At 42.1% G+C, this 16,694-nt stretch overlaps 2 long non-coding RNA genes across 2 annotated transcripts in view; both read left to right on the top strand.

The window, feature by feature from the left end:
• The first annotated feature begins 3,722 nt into the window (after nucleotides 1–3,722).
• Nucleotides 3,723–16,694, top strand: part of LOC134484254 (uncharacterized) — a 40,690-nt gene continuing 27,718 nt past the window's right edge. The window contains exon 1 of the long non-coding RNA XR_010061669.1: nucleotides 3,723–3,925. This is a non-coding gene — a long non-coding RNA (uncharacterized LOC134484254). The remainder of the gene's footprint in view (nucleotides 3,926–16,694) is intronic.
• On the top strand, nucleotides 5,024–7,002 carry LOC134484255 (uncharacterized). Its single transcript, XR_010061670.1, has 2 exons — nucleotides 5,024–6,269; nucleotides 6,779–7,002. It is a non-coding gene; the product is annotated as an uncharacterized LOC134484255 (long non-coding RNA).

The following is a 16,694-nucleotide window of genomic DNA, read 5'->3' as shown; positions in this document are numbered from 1 at the left end:
CCCAGGTCCTGATTCCTTTCTCTCTGTTGGGCAGTTATAGGGCTAGTCCTACCCTGCAGGTGTTTCCCTATTCCTTTACTGGGTAAATAGTCCACATGTTTGATAATCTTTTGTGAAGTTTCAGAATACTCAGTGGTCAATTTGAAACCAATATCTTTCAGCAATTATCTCCCCCAAAGGGAAATGTGCAAATCCAACATATAGGATTGCATAACTCCTGAATGCCCTTCCTGATCTCTTCAACTCAGTTGTCTTGCACTCATATCAGGAGCTCTTGCATAACTGAGACCTTGTAATGTTTGAGATGAGGACTGTACCGGCTGTCCAGAAGGTCAATCTTTCTTAGTTATTATACTTCTATTGGCCGCTGTATTCAACAGTCCTAGGATGCGTTTACCATATCCCCGTAGCTCCAATATTGGGCGTTGGTTTAAACCCAAGCCTAAAAATGTAGGGTTGGAGTCTGTGGAACTGAAACCATTCTCTCCCCTCTTTCTAGACTGGGCTGCAAATCTTCCATGATGGCTAGGCAAAGTAATCGTTGCGCTATTCGGTCCCCAGGGGAAATGGCACTAATCCCTTTCAGTGATTCTAACATGATCTTGACAACCCCTGTATAATCTGGGTCAATAACTCCTGGATGGACATGTAGTCCTTTTAAAGCTGTAGATGATCTCCCTATAAGAAACCCTAATGTGCCAAGTTCAGGGGGTCCTTTAAAATCAGTTTCTGTCAACTGGACCCCCATCCAAGGAGGTAGTATGAATCTGACAGTGGAGAAGAGTTCCAGTCCTGTGGAACCCTTAGTGGCTCCCCTTGGCCCCTTGAATGGAGAAGGGATGGCGGTCTCTCATGACTCTGTTCTACATCCTGATTCTCGACTGCCCCATATATTTGTGGGCCCTGGGGTCGTGGACCCACCTGTCCATTTTTTTGACGTTGTTCACCAAAACCGGTGATTAGAGGCTGCCCATTGATGTCTTTTACCAAGTAGCACTCATGAGCCCAATGGTTCACCTCCTTGCACTTGGGGCACAGCCCTTGTTGCCTTGGGCATTGGCCACTTCCTGTACTGAATAGACTTCTCCTGTCTGGACATTGCCTTTTTAGGCGCCCCTGCTGACCACACTTAACACACACTCCTGAGCTACCTCCTTTTCTCTGCGTCATCTGCATAAGTGCAGCCGCGAGTCCAGCATTAGTCACAGGTCCCCCTATTTCTCTACAGACCTTCATCCAAGCCTCAAGTCCCTTATTCTTGTAAGGAGTGATAGCGGCTCGACATTCCTTTGTGACTGTTCATAGGCCAACTCTTTAATCAAGGGCCTAGCAGTATCGGGGTAGCCTAAGACTTTCCCCGCTGCTTCCACTAATCAGGCTACAAAGTCAGAGAATGGCTCCATAGGTCCTTGAAGGATCTTGATGAGGTTTGCACTCCCTTCTCCCTTATTAGGTAAGGATGTCCATGCCTTTGTTTCAACTTCATTAATCTGCTGGTAAACCTGTCCTGGATACCCTGTCTGAGCATTGGCAAAGCGTCCCTGACCCAGCAGCGTATCTCTATCCCAGGCAGCCTGGCCGCCCCCCCCCTCGCTACCAAGTTAGCGGCAGCGTGTTCATTGGCAAAGTCAATAAGAAAAGCTCTCCAGTCCAAATACTGTACCAGACTAAGACAGGCCCGAGCAAGTTTAATCCAATCACTAGGAGTCACGCAAAATCTGTGTAAGACCTTAACCTGAGGTATGGTAAGTGAGGCCATAATGCCATATGTCCTACTGATACCATCAGGGACTTGATCACCTTAAAGTCTAAAGGCACATGATACCTTTGTTGATTAGCATCCACATAAACAGGATAGGCCAGATGCAGTTCTGTGTGGACTGGCTTCCACACTTCTTGGCAGAATGTACTACCCGGTTTTCGCATGCCCAATGTCTCACCAGCAAGAACGACGCGTGGCAACAGGATTCTTCTGCGAACAAGCCTTTACTGTACAGCTCCCTTGAACAGGGACAGGGGGGCCTCAAGCAGCAAGAATGCTCGGCTTATATAGACAGCAGCTGAGGCTATGCTAAGTGTCCTTCAGGGATTGGTGGAGCATGAATTACCTTATTGGTATTGTGCTGCTCCCTCATTAGCATATTATCAGCCAACTGATACCAGGTGCAAAGCCTGCGCATGCTCAGTACCGTTGTTCACCACAGGAGGGCGCCCTGCACCCAAAACTCTACTCCCTTCCTCTACAACTTTGCAGGGAGGAGGAGCTGAGAGGAACCACCCAGGAAGTTCCTCCACCATTTTAGGCTTTTTCCTTTTCTTCTTCTGAATATGTTTCGTCTGTTTCATCCTCTGTATCTGTCTTTTCTGAGTCTGTCTCCTTTGTGCTTCACTGCTTTTCTGACCTCTCCTCTTGAAGCATTTCTAGGGCAGCTTGTCCCTTCTCTATATTTGCCTGAAAACATTTTTGATCCTCAAGGCAACTACACACTAAACGCCACACTGGATGGACCCCAGGTCTTAGAGTCCCCTGTTCCCAGGCAAAATCAAGGTCTTTCCCTAGTTTTTCCCAACTTGCCACAGTAAGATTATCCGAGACTGCGAACCAGGGGGCAATGACTTTGCATTCGCTCAATAAACTCTCTAAGGTGCTCCTTTTTATTTTTAGTTTCTTATGCTCAAATAGCTCTTGAAGAGCCAGAAAAATTGGATGAGACTGTGAGTTCCTCATGACAAAAATTTTCTACGCTTCTACGGCTAAATTCACCAGGCCTCTTCCTAATTTCGGTTCACTGCTACTGAGAACTTTCTTGTTAACTACCCTGAGAATTTATAGCCACTTATTTCCCAAGGTCCTTATGGTCCTATATTACCTTGGGAATGTTCCAGCGCTGCCCTGACTGCAAGAAGTTCTGATTTCAGGAGGTCCCTATATGGGCCACCACTTGCCAAGCCCAACCACGACCAGCAAGGAAGACACGAATAGTGAAGGTCTTCTTCAAGCAGTTTTACTCAGGAACCTTGATACAATCTTCTGACCCCAGGGAACCCCCCACCACACATAAAAAGCTAGTGCTGGCCAATCCTAATAAGCCATGGGGGTCATGCAGATACGCTGTCACTATGCAGAAGCCAGCAGGCCAGGTAGGCATAGCCAAATAAGGACTAGTTTACTACAAGGAGAGCTCACCGTTGGGAGGGTGGAAGGCAGAAACCAGCACCAACTTTGAGGCCTGGCATGTCACAGCTGCCTACAGTCGCTTTGCAAGGAATTTGCAATAAGAAATGGAAATACAATATTCATTAAATTAAAGGTCTGTAGGGAAAATACTATACTTTGGGAAACAGAGAAAACCTAGAAAATTGAACTGTATGTCAGCAGGAAAAAACCTGTGACATACAGAATAAAAATATTCTCTAGAAGAATCTACTACACTCCATGTTCCTAAACCTTTTCTACCCATGCTAAGCCCATGAATAACTTTCTCCATTCAGAACATGTAACCACTAGTGAAGCAGAGAGAAGTCTCTAGATTTAGAGAGATGGAGTACATAAAGGTTTCCACTGTGTCACAGGAGACTCTCCTGGAAAAGGCACTCTCGAATCTGGTCAATGTAAGGAAAGCAGTTCAGCAGGTAGGCCATGGCGGTTCTCAGTGACATCATCATTAGGTCCTGCCTGAAAAATCTCTTGTAACCTGGAGAGCCCGAGCTTCTTCTGTGATGTCACTAGTGTCATGGTGACAGCAACTCCCTCTCAGATATTCCTTCAGTACCTCTAGAGTTTACTAATTGGCTCTAAATCAAAGTAAACAGCCATTTGGGAGTGAGAAGAAAGAGAGTAAAGAGAACAGTGATGGTGAGAAGGAAGCTGGCCTTCTGTATTTGTATAAAAAAGGAAGAAATACTTGGTCCATTGGAAAGCTTGGTGAGTCCTGGTTAGGGGTTGAGTGGGTTTGCTGAAGAGATAGCCTTTATCTGAGCCTTCAACATATGGGAATCAGGAACTGAGAGCCTCCTAGAAGCATCTGAACATCCCTGCTTGTTATGGTTTCTTGAAGTCGGAGAGTTTATATCATTAATTTCGTTATTCCAAAAGCCAGGTGTTGGAAAGGGCCCAGTTGATTCTTGAGAGCTCATGGCTTTTATAATTTTTCCCAGAAAGAAAGGTCCTAAGGAAGAAGGAAAAGACAAGTATTGTGTCCTCAGCTCAGTGTAAACTTCTCCTTGCTTTGGATTGCTATAGTGCAGTTTGGGTCTGAGACTGATATCTGGGAGAGAGAAGTGCTTCTATTTGAGACTTCATAATCTCAGTCTTTCCACTAGTATTACTATGACTACCATTCCCTGACAGTGACCCTTTAGATTTCTGAGCCAATAGGTGTGATTAGCTGGCAGTTAACTTTTCTATTTTCTCCCATTTTTTTTATTTTTTAGCAAATTTTATTGCTTTTTCTATTGAATATTTTTATATTTACATTTCAAATGTTATTTCCTTTCCCAGGTTCCTGTCCCTGAGATCCTTAAACAGTCCCACTAACCTTCTTCTATAACCCCCGTTACTGCACCGTGACATTCCCTTGAACTGGGAGGCAAACCTAGGGAGGAGCACGGGCTTCTCCTTCCATTGGGGCCCAACAAGGCCATCCTCTTCTACCAATGGAGTTGAAGCCATAGGCCTGTCCATACACAGTCTTTGAATATTGGTTTAGTACCAGAAAGCTCTGCTTAGATGAATTGCTGTTCTTATGGGGTTGAAAGTCCATTCAGCTCTTGTAATCTTTTCTAAACAATTACAAACATGAGGTCCATTTTCAGTTCCCTGGTTTGCCACTAGCATTCACTTCTGTATTTGACATGCTCTAGCTGTGTCTCTCATGAAAGATCTATGTCCAGTTCCTGGCAGCATGCTCTTCTTAGCTTCAACAATCCTATCTAGTTTTGGTGACATATATATATATATATATATATATATATATATATATATATATATATATATATATGCTTTTGGTGGCTCCTACTACTAAGAATTTTGATGGAATATTTACTAGGATTCTGTGTAACTGGGTCAAGAATATAGTATCCACAAATGACAATTCTAAATAGACTCCCTCCTTTTCTTATAACCTATGGATGTTGAGGTTTCACTGGACCTCAAGCCACTCTTCTTGCTGACCATCACCCAGAAACTGATGTTTGTCCTGAAGAAAGAATCATGGTAAAACATCCAAAAACCTCAAGTCTTTCCCTGGGATCACAGGAAGGTCGATATTAGAGAACTGATATCTAATAGAACTACAGAACCATATTTTATACTCCATGTTGTCCTTTGCTTAACTGATGTCTGCTACTTTATGGATAAAATGAGGATTTGGGAGTTTATCATTTGAAGGAGTTACACAATATTTACACTGTTATATTCGCTCTATATCTGGGCCCCGTTTGTAGCCATATTCATTGCAAAAAATGGAATTGGAAAAATGAAATTTTTTAGTACGCATGCAGGAACATATAAAATGTCCCCTGTGAATGAATGTACAATCAGAAAATGTAGCAAAATATTCACTCCATTAAAGGTCTGTAGAGAAAATACTGGCACCTGGGAAAATGAGAACACCTAGCGAATTGAACTTTATGTCACAGGATTAGACCTGGGAATAACATGAATCTTCAGAAGAATCTCCTTCTCTCCATGTTCCTAGATCTTTTCTACCCATGCCAAACCCCTGACTAACTTTCTCCATTCAGAGCATGTGACCACTAATGAAGCAGAGAGAAGTCTCTAGCTTTAGAGAGATGTAGTATGTAAAGTTTTCCACGGTGTCACAGGAGACACTCCTGGAAAGGGAACCCATGAATCTGGTCAATGTAAGGAAAGCTGTTTAGAGGGAGGCCATGGCGGTTCTCAGTGACATCATCATTAGGCCCTCCATGAAAAGTCTCTTGTATCCTGGAGAGCCCTAGCTTCTTCTGTGAGGTAACAAGTGTTGTCCTGACTGCAACTGCCTCTCAGATATTCCTTCAGTACCACTAGGGTTTACTAATTGGCCTCTAATTCAGAGTAAAGAGCCATTTGGGAGGGAGAACAAATAGGATGAAGAGATCAGAAATGGGAAGAAGAAGCTGGACATCTGTCTTGGCATAAAAGAAAAGAAGAAATAATGTGGTTCTTGTGAAAACACGCTGGGCAGATGGCTTTAGTTCTTTTGTTCTCTAGGTTCACCGAGCTCTTGGAGAACTTGCTGAACATCCTAAAGACCTTTGAGCAAACGGTAAAGTTTCTAGATACCTCTTTTTAGTTTTCGATTGTCCTGTGTTTCCCAGGAAGAGTGCTAGAGCCAGATTGATTTTTATATGCTTTAGAAGACATGGAATTTTTCTGATATACTTGGACTAATGGCACAGGTCTAAATGATTTTTTTTTTCGATGTGGACTATCCCTCAGACCTTTGGGAATATAAAAATGGTTTTGTATTTTTGAAGTCTAATTTTCACAATGACAAATCACTTTGAGCATGGAGAACACTTACTGGAGCCCTAGAGAGGGGTGAAGAAATTCCCTGAAATCCTAGGGCAGATGGTGAACATGCCTTTTTGGTAGAAGGAGGAGTTACTTGAGCATCTTGGGACAATATGGAATGTGCAGCATGCCCCTGTAAGGATTGGCAACTTTCCACAATACCTTCTTCATTTTTGGAAAATTTCAATGCCCTTTGGACAGATGGAGAAGGTGTGGGACTCACCTGAGGAGTAATTGTAACTTTTGGTGTCTCTTTTGCAGAAGAATATGGCACAAGATCCCTTTGGGCAGAAGGTGGAAGGTTGAAACTGTCCTCCTTAGAGGAGAAACTTCTCAAGACACCATCAGAAGGATCAAATCTTAACCCTGTGTTTCTAGAAACTGGATGACTGTGGTATACTTTGGTAGAGGGAGAATGTCTACTATTTCTCCCCAGAGTGGACATGTGAAATAAATCTACTTGGGTAGATGTGGATAATTGTAAAGCATGCTGTTCAGATGCAGTAGATCCTAAGACATCCTTCTCAGATGAGGAAGGTCTTAATGTACCGTGTATATGTGTAGAAATCCTGACTGTAATGTCAGAAACGGGAGTAGGTATTAGAGCTACCTCTGAAGATGTGACCTCTCCTAGAGGATCATGGAGTTATGTGAAAGGTCTGAGAGCCTCATGAGCAGATAAGGATGTTTCTAGACATCGTTGTGTAATTGTGGAAGTTCCAAGAAAAATTTCTTCTGCTGGAGAAATTGAAAGAGACTTTCGTATAGAAGTGTCAGGTTCCCTAGCCTGCTTGATAGACAAAATGGCTTCCAAGGCCCCTTCAGGAGATAAGGTAAAATCCAGAGCCTTTGAGGTATTTGGCAGATGTTCTGGGTCTGCTTGTGGATATAAAGAAGGACTGGAAACCCTTTGTGCATATTTGGAAGAGTGTGTAGCATCTTCTGTATTTGGGGAAGATGGCTGATCTTGAGGAGATTAAGAAATTCCTATAGCCTCCTGTGAATTTTGCGGAGGTCATATGCATTCTTTTGCACAAATGGAATCCAAGGAATCCCTTTCCTCAGATGTCGAGGATGCTACAGACACTGGTGTTTGCATTTCATGTTCCCCTACACCGCGTTCACATATGGTTGGATCCATAACCTTCTCTACAGATGGAATATGTCCTAGAACATCTTTTGTACATGTGTCACATCCACAAGCCATTTCTAAAGATGTGGCTGTGGGTAAAACTCCTTTTGTAGATGTTTCTCGTCCAACAGTCTCTTTATGAGATAGAGCACTACTCAGAGAATCCTGCTCATTTTGGGAATTTCTAGCATCTCTGATGTATATGTGGAAAATTTTGGAGCCTCTCCTTACATGACAGAATGACCTAGAGTCCCCTGAGTAGGTAGGGGATGTTGTATCTTCTCTGCAATTTGTTCAAATATGAAGTCTGCATTGCTCATTGACTGTGTGTTGTGATAAACTTGCCTCTTTTGGGCCTGATGACAAGTCAGGAGGGTCCTTTTTGGTGGTAGAGAATATTTGAATAATTCTCTGTTGTATAGGGACATTGGAAGTACTGGGGGAGATGGTGAGGGTGCTAGATCATATTTTTTTATGTGCAGAAGGCACAAGAGTTCCTTGGGAGGACTCAGAAATTTCTACCACATCTTGTGCGGGTGTGGAACTCTCAAGAGTCACTTCTGAAATTGGCAATGGTCCTTGGTCTAATGGTGTACATGAAGAAAGGTTTGTCTCTGCTTGGGCTGGTATGTGTATTATGAGGTTCGCCTGGGGATTTGCGACTCTATTTTGTCCCTCTTGGACCATAAGTGATGATTTAAGCACAGTTTTAATCGTGGAGGACGTTGAAGGTCCACTTGGTTTAAAGGGAAGTTCTGAAATCCCCTTCATCAGCAGAATCAGGTTTCAAACTCATTTTACATGAGGCAGATTGCATAAGGCACTTTGGTGGAGATGGAGGACATCTTTGCCTGTATTTGTGAGTGGACGTAGCTCTCTGCCCTGCTTTGGCAGCTGGCTTAGGTATTAAAGTTTCATGTGGAGAGGGGGCAGGATTTAAACCATTTGTGGAACATGAGAAATCACTGACATTACTTTTAAGAGAAGAAGTTTTGCAGCCCTCTTTGTCTGATGGGGCCTGTTGTACCTCCCCTTGATCAGAGGGGTCTTGTCCAACACACTATGGAGGAGAATTGGAAAGACTGGATACCTGTAGGATAGGGAATGAACATTTGAAACTCCTTTGGAAACACTGTGGGACAGAGAGCTGATCACCCAGAAGAGTGGGCAATACTGAGACCTCAGGGAAGGAGAGACTGCCACTTCTGCCCACCAGTGCACACATCCCTAGCCCAAGAGGAAACTGAATAGTGCCTCTGGACACATGGATATAGGAGCTTCAGGTGCCCTGCAGTCCAAACTGCCCCTGCATCGGAACTGGTTCAAACAGTATTCTACACCCAAATCTCGTGTGGGGTGGGTAAGTCTTAGACCATCAGAGGGGCAGAATCCCCTGAAAACTCTGCTCACATTCCTGACTCAAGAAAAAAACACCTAGCTCCATCTGGGCCTCCTGTGCATAGGGACCTAGGAGCAGTAGGGGCAGGACATTTCTGGTTGCAGCCCTCATGGAAAGCTGAAAGTCAGCCCAATGAGCAAGTTCAGACCTGAGACCAGAGGTGAATCCAACTTTTCTGCTCAAAGTGAGCGGACTGGTGGACTCAGGACACACAAAGGCAGAACTCCTCTGGGACCAGGCCCTTCCATTTTCTAGCTGACTCCTGAACCTCCCTGATCCCGGCCCAGAGCTCCCTGATCCTAGATGCTGTGGGAGAGAGAGCTGATCACCCAGGAGTGTGGGCAAAACAGAGTGTACAAGGCACAGAGACTGACACTGCTGCCCAGCATTGCCAACATCTCTGGCCCAAGACAATACTGCATAGTGCCTCTGGACACAGGAATATAGGAGGAATGAAGCTGCAGGACCACCATGTTCCTGACTTTTCTTGGATCAGAACTGAACTGGTCAAACAGCTCCCTGTACCCATATCCTGAGGGTGGGGGAAATAGACCTTCAGAGAAGCAGACACTCCTGGGAAACCAGAGGAGACTACTCTCTGCCCAGATTCCAGACACAAGAGGAAAACATTTTGTGCCATCTGTGCCCCCTCCCCTCCAACAGAGAGACCTAGGAGAGGTATGGGAATTTCCTTCTGGTTCCTGCCCACAGGGATAGCTGAAAGCCCATGAACAGGAGAAACTACATGCCTGAGAGCAAAATACTCTGTTCCCATAACTGGGTAAAAGAAAACAGGAAAACAGGTCTACAGTGGTCCTGACACACAGGCCTACTGGACGGTCAAGCCACAGTCAGAAAGAGCAAGACAAGCTAACTCCAGAGACAACCTGATGGATGGAGGCAAGCACAGGAACACAAGAAACAAAAATCAAGACTACTTGGGCTAATCAGATCCCAATTCTCCCATCAAAACAAACACTGGATTTCTAAACAAATCAGAAAAGCTAGCTCTAGATTTAACTTCACATTTCATCATGACGATGGAGGATGTTAAGAAGGTCATAAATGACTTCCTTATGAAAATAAAGGACAACAGAAAATACAGAAGTAAACAAGTAGAATCCCATAAAGAGGGAACAAAAAGATACCTTAAAGAACTACTGAAAAAACAACAAAACAGGAGAAGGAAATGAAAAAAAACCATCCAGGAGTTAAAATGGAAATAGAAACAATAAAGAAAGCTCAAAGGAAGACAACCCTGGAGATGGAAAACCTAGGAAAGAGACCAGGAGTCATAGATGTGAGCGTCACCAACAGGGTAAAAGAGATAGAAGATATAACCTAAGGAGCAGAAGATTCCATAGAAAACATTGACACAACTGTGAAAGATAATGGAAAACAGAAGAAGCTCCTAGCCCAAAACAGGAAATCAATGATACAATAAGAAGATCAAACCAAGGATAACAGGTATAGAAGAGAGTGAAGACTGACAATGTCAAGGGACAGTAATATCTTCAACAAAATTAAGGAAGAAAACTTCCCTAATCTGAAGAAAGAGATGCCCATAAACATACACAAAGCCTACAGAACTCCAAATAGATTGGACCAGAAAAGAAAATCCTCCCATCACATAATAGTCAAAACACATAATGCACAAAACAAATAAAAATATTAACAACAGTAAGGGAAAAGATGAAATAACATATAATGGCAAACTAATCAGAATTACACCAGATTTCTCACCAGAGACTATGAAAGCCAGAAGATCCTGGACAGATGTCATACAGACACTAAGAGAACACAAATGCCAGCCCTGGCTACTGTATCCAGAAAAAGTCTCAATTAACACAGATAGAGAAACTAATATATTTCATGCCAAAAAAAATTTACACAATATCTTTCTACATACCCAGTAATACAAAGGATCTTGAAGATAAACACACAGCTAGTGTTTCGCAAATTAAATTGCTATTACTTGTTGAATAACCTTAGTTTTAAGTAGTTATAGATGGTAGAATGCATACTTTTCTATATAGACAAAACATATTTTTAGCAGACTGAATCTCACATTCTTTGGCGAATTCTGTTCGTTCCAAGCAGGAAAAGCTTGTAGTAAGTTGACTTTGAAGATAAACACACAGCTAGTGTTTTGCAAAGTGAATTGCTGTTACTTGGCCAATAGCTTGATTTTAAGTGGTCCTAGAGGGTAAAAAGCAGACTTTTCATTATAGACAAAACATGGTTTTCCTAGTCTGAATCTCTCATTCTTTGGTGAAATCTGCTCATCCAAGCAGGAAAAACTTGTAGGAAGTTGACTTTGAAGATAAACACACAGCTAGTGTTTTGTAAAGTGAATTGCTGTAACTTGGCAAATGTGCGTAATTTTAAGTGGTTCCAGATGGTAAAAATCATACTTTTCTATATGGACAAAAAATGGGTTTCCGTTCCCAGTCTGAATCGAACATTATTTGACAAATTCGGTTCGTTCCAAGCGGGAAAGGCTTGTAAGAAGTTGACTTTAAAGATAAACACACAGTTAGTGTTTTGCAAAGTGAATTGCTGTTACTAGGTGAATAAGCTTAGTTTTAAGTGGTCGAGAGGGTAAAAAGAAGAATTTCAATATAGCCAAAACATGGGTTTCCCAGTCTGAATCTCTAACTCTTTGGCGAATTCTGTTCTCTCCAAGTGGGAAAAGCCTGTAGGAAGTTGACTTTCAAGGTAAACACACAGCTAGTGTTTTGCAAAGTGAAGTGCTGTTACTTGTTCAATAAGCTTAATTTTAAGTGGTTCTAGACAGATAAAGCATATTTTTTTATATAGGCAAAACTTGCATTTCCCATTCTGAATCAGACATTCTAAGGTGAATTCTGTTCTTTCCAAGCGGGAAAAGCTTATAGGAAGTTGACTTTGAAGATAAACACACAGCTAATGTTTTGCAAAGTGAATGGCTGATACATGGCCAATAAGCTTAGTTTTACGTGGTTCTAGACGGTAAAAAGCCTACGTTTTTTTTATGGACAAAACATGGGTTTCCTTTCCCAGTCTGAATTGACCATTCTTTTGCGAATCGTGTTCGTTCCAAGTGGGAAAGGCTTGTAGGAAGTTGACTTTGAAGATAAACACACAGCTAGTGTTTTGCAAAGTGAATTGCTGTTACTTGGCCAATAAGCTTAGTTTACGTGGTTCTAGATGGTAAAAAGCAGACTTTTCTATATGGACAAAACATGCGTTTAACAGTCTGAATCTCTCATTCTTTGGTGAATTCTGTTCGTTCCAAGGGGGAAAGCTTGTAGGAACTTGACTTTGAAGATAAACACACAGCTAGTGATTTGCAATGTGAATTGCTGTTAATTGGCGAATAAGCTTAGTTTTAATTGGTTCTAGAAGGTATAAAGCAGACTTTTCTGTATGGACAAAACATGCATTTTCCATTCTGAATGGAACATTCTTGGCGAATTCTGTTCGTTCCAAGCCGGAAAAGTTTGTAGGAAGTTGACTTTGAAGATAAACTCACAGCTAGTGTTTTGCAAAGTGAATTGCTGTTACTTAGTCAATAAGCTAAGTTTTAATTTGTTGTAGAGTCTAAAAAGCTTACTTTTCCGTTGTGGTTTGCCTTGGATTTCTCTCTGAATTTGTAAAATGAAGGCAAGAGTGCAAGATTTGGGCAGATGGAGGAGTCGGGAGCGAGAGGGGAAGAGGTTCAGAGAATAGGGTGAGAGACGACAGTTGGTGACAGTTGAGCCAGTAGAACCTGAGGAGGAGGGAGAGAATTGGACAGTTGAGAGTGTTGGGAGAGGAGGAATGAAGATAGGTGGGAGAGCGAGAGTTTAGCGACATGATGGGGAACTGAGAAAAAGTTAGAGGACTCAGGGGAGGAAAAGGAAAGGAGCGAGGAGAGGGTCGTCATGGGAGAAGGAAAAGCTGGAGACCTGCAAATAAAAGGTGCAAGGGATGAGGGATTTGGGAGCTAGGAATAGGACAGTGTAGGGTGGATCTGCCCAATCTAGATGCTGGATTGTTTTCACATTAATTGAGTTGTGTTTTCTTTGTACGGGCCGATTCTGGTTGGAGAGGAAACTGCAACAACTGGCGCCCAACGTATCCATTAGAACTCAACTAACCTGAGATGCAAGTTTACTTCCCTCTCACCCCCAGAATAGGGCTCTGATAGAGATCTAGGCATGAGTACTGGTGGATTAGAAGTTGAAGACTGGGTCTGAGGGGTCTAGGAAGAATCGAGGGGACTGCACGTGTTCTGAAGCAGAGGGAGAAAAAGGTCCAAACGGCTTCGGATCAGATACTACTTTGATGTAAGAGAGATATATAACTTTTTGATACTTAAAGAAGAGAAACACAATGAATATCTTTTGGGCCTTATGGAATGATATTTTGAATGGTGTGACGGTTGTGAATTTTGAGGAAAAAGACACTTTATCATTGACCGGTATTGCAATATTCATTCTTCTGATTTCCTATATCTTCTCAAAAGACAGGGCCCTAAATAGCAAATTTCTAGCATTAGGAAAGAAATTACAAGTAATGCTAGAACAGAAATTTCTGAGATATATAGATGACTCTGAACAACAGAGAGATAAGCTTAAGTTTTGGCAACAGGAGCTAGAAGAGACACTAGAAAAAAGAATTCGACAACTCAAAGATCAAATTGAACAGCAGGAAAATAGAGATAGAATCTGGAAGCAAAGTCTAGAAGATAATTTACTAAAACTAGCAAATCAAAATAAGGCAGAGGCTGCAATATCAGAATTACAACATAAAGAGAAGCTAAAATTATGGAAGCAGGGCTTAGAAGAGAAGATACAGGTAATTATGGAACAACATGAACAACAGAAAGAGAAAATTAAATCTTGGCAATATAGCCTAGAAGGAACACTAGTACCGAAGACACAGGAAATTATACATCAGAATAAGAGACAGAAAGATGAAAATAAAAGTTGTAGACAGGAACTAGAAAGGATGTTAGAACAGAACATACAACAGCTCACAAGTCATACTGAACAGCAGAGGGAAAGTAATGAGGTTTGGAAGCAAGACTTGGAGAATAACTTTTTAAAATTAATCAATCAAAAGAACATGGACAACAAATTATTAGAAGTACAATATAAAGAAAAATTCAAAGTGTGGAAGCCTATCCTTGAACAGAGAATTCAAGAACTCAAGGGACAAGGGGGAAGACAGAAGGAGAAATGTGAAGCATGGGTACAGACTTTTAGAGAGGAATTTAAAATTACAATTAAAGAAAAAACTCAGGTAGAGACTGAAGATAAAATTAGGGAAAGCCAAACTAAGGTTATTAGGAAACAAACTTTAGTCTATCCAGTTAGTGTACAACAAAAGCTTCCAAACGATGATCATCCACAGGGTTATGAAGAATTTGAATGGCAACCCATGGATGTGTTAGAATTAAGGAAATTTAAGGAAAGCGTAACTAATTTTGGAATGCATTCACCATTTGTAAAACAATGCTTGATTTCTTGGGCTATTAAAAATAGAGTAATCCCCAAAGAATGGAAAGATATGGTAAGAGCAATTGTAGAGCCTGCTGAAAATATACAATGGATTTCGTGGTGGAGAGAAGAAGTGAGGGAGACAGCACGACAAAATAGAGCTAGGGGCAGAGAGATTTACACAGATCAACTGCTTGGTGAAGGCCGCTTTGTTGAAGTAGAGGTGCAGGCTGTATATGATGAAGAAACTCTGGCATGGTGTCGATCATCAGCCTTAAAGGTCTGGGACAAAATCGCAGAATCAGGGAAAAGACTTGAAACATTCACTCAAGTCATACAAGGTCCTAAAGAAACCTCCCCTGACTTTTTACAAATGCTTACCTCAGCTGTGGAAAGGAGTGTATCAGATTCAGCAGCAAGAAAGGCGATAATTGAGTCTTTAGCCTTTGAAAATGCAAAACCGAATTCAGGGAAGTAATCAGACCACTGAAGGCGAGGTCCGCACCAATAGATGAGTGGATTAGATATACAGCTATTGTTGGATCTTGTTCTCCTGATACGACTGTGATAGGAGAAGCTGCCACTGGGCAGCTAGAGATGACCCAAGATTTCAAATGTTTTAATTGTGGTGAGCAGGGTCATCTCTGATATTACAGCAAGAAAAACCAAAGTAATACCAAAAGGGGGACTATGCCTCCTGGAATGTGTCAAAAATGTGACAGACGTGGACATTGGACTAAGCAATGTAGAGCAATAACAGACAGATGGGGCCGCATCCTGCCATTAAACTTCCAGGGGGCCTCTCGCAGGCCCCAATGCCAGGCAAGGAGAGTTCTCTTCCTCAGAACAATTAAATGGCATGAATTCAAAAATAGATGTTCTGGGCCCAGAGGAGTCTGAGGGAAGTCCTATGGACAATCCCAAAAGCCTCAAAGGGAGCGAAAAATGTACATTTTGGACAACGTCTATAGTGGACAAAAGACCAAAACTAAAAATACTGGTAAACAATATTGAAATTGAAGGAATGATTGACACTGGAGCAGATGTAACCATCATCTCTCCAAAATCTTGGCCCACTAGTTGGCCACTTCAAGGAGTGGATATGCAGCTTCAAGGTGTTGGCACTTTATCCCAAATAATACACAGCACCAGTTGGCTTAAATGTATAGGACCAGAAGGTCAGGTAGGAAAATTAAGGCCATACGTGGCTAATATAGCCATTAACTTATGGGGAAGAGACCTACTACAGCAGTGGAAAACTCAAATTAATATCTCCTCAGTTTCAGGGTCTGGCCGTGAAATTCATCAGGCTCCTAATGAAAACTTTAAATCAGTCAGGGAATGTTATCAAGGATAGTTAGAGATGGTCCAAGCTGTCCATAACCAAGATACAACAGAGGCTGACAATTTAGTGCTACCACAAGGAGCCACTGCTGTTAAGACAACAACAGCCTTGCCACTAAGGTGGCTGACTGACCAACCCATCTGGATTGATCAGTGGTCTGTGACAAAAGAAAAACTACAGGCATTAGAACAGCTAGTCCAGGAGCAGCTGGAGGCTCAGCATATAGAGGAGTCCACCAGCCCTTGGAATTCTCCAGTATTTGTCATTAAAAAAAGGTCTGGAAAATGGAGGGTGTTGACAGATCTCAGAGCAACTAATAAGATTATTCAGCTGATGGGTTCCCTGCAGCCTGGGATCCCGCTGCCTTCTTTGTTGCCTAAGGAATGGCCTATTATAGTGATTGACTTAAAATATTGTTTTTTCACTATTCCTCTACATGAAGGCGATAATGAAAGGTTTGCCTTTTCAGTGCCTTCCCTCAATAGAGGTCGGCCCATAAAAAGATATCAATGGAAAGTCCTGCCACAGGGAATGTTGAATAGCCTTACCTTGTGTCAATATTTTGTACAGCAGTCATTGGAGATGATTCGCAAACAATTTCCCCAATCTATTATTTATCATTACATGGATGACATTTTATTGTCTGATTCAGATATAAATATCCTGGAAAGAATGTGTGATGAAGTGAAAAAAACCTTACCTTGCTGGGGATTATGAATCACTCCTGAGAAAATGCAAAGAGGGGATTCTATTAATTATCTAGGGTATAAAATAAGTCGACAAAGGATTAGGCCACAAAAGGTGCAATTCAAAAGAAAGCAATTAAGGACACTTAA

The sequence above is a fragment of the Rattus norvegicus genome, chromosome Y (assembly GCF_036323735.1).
Source record: "Rattus norvegicus strain BN/NHsdMcwi chromosome Y, GRCr8, whole genome shotgun sequence".
Lineage (NCBI taxonomy): Eukaryota > Metazoa > Chordata > Mammalia > Rodentia > Muridae > Rattus > Rattus norvegicus.
This window is presented reverse-complemented; position numbering and strand designations above follow the sequence as displayed.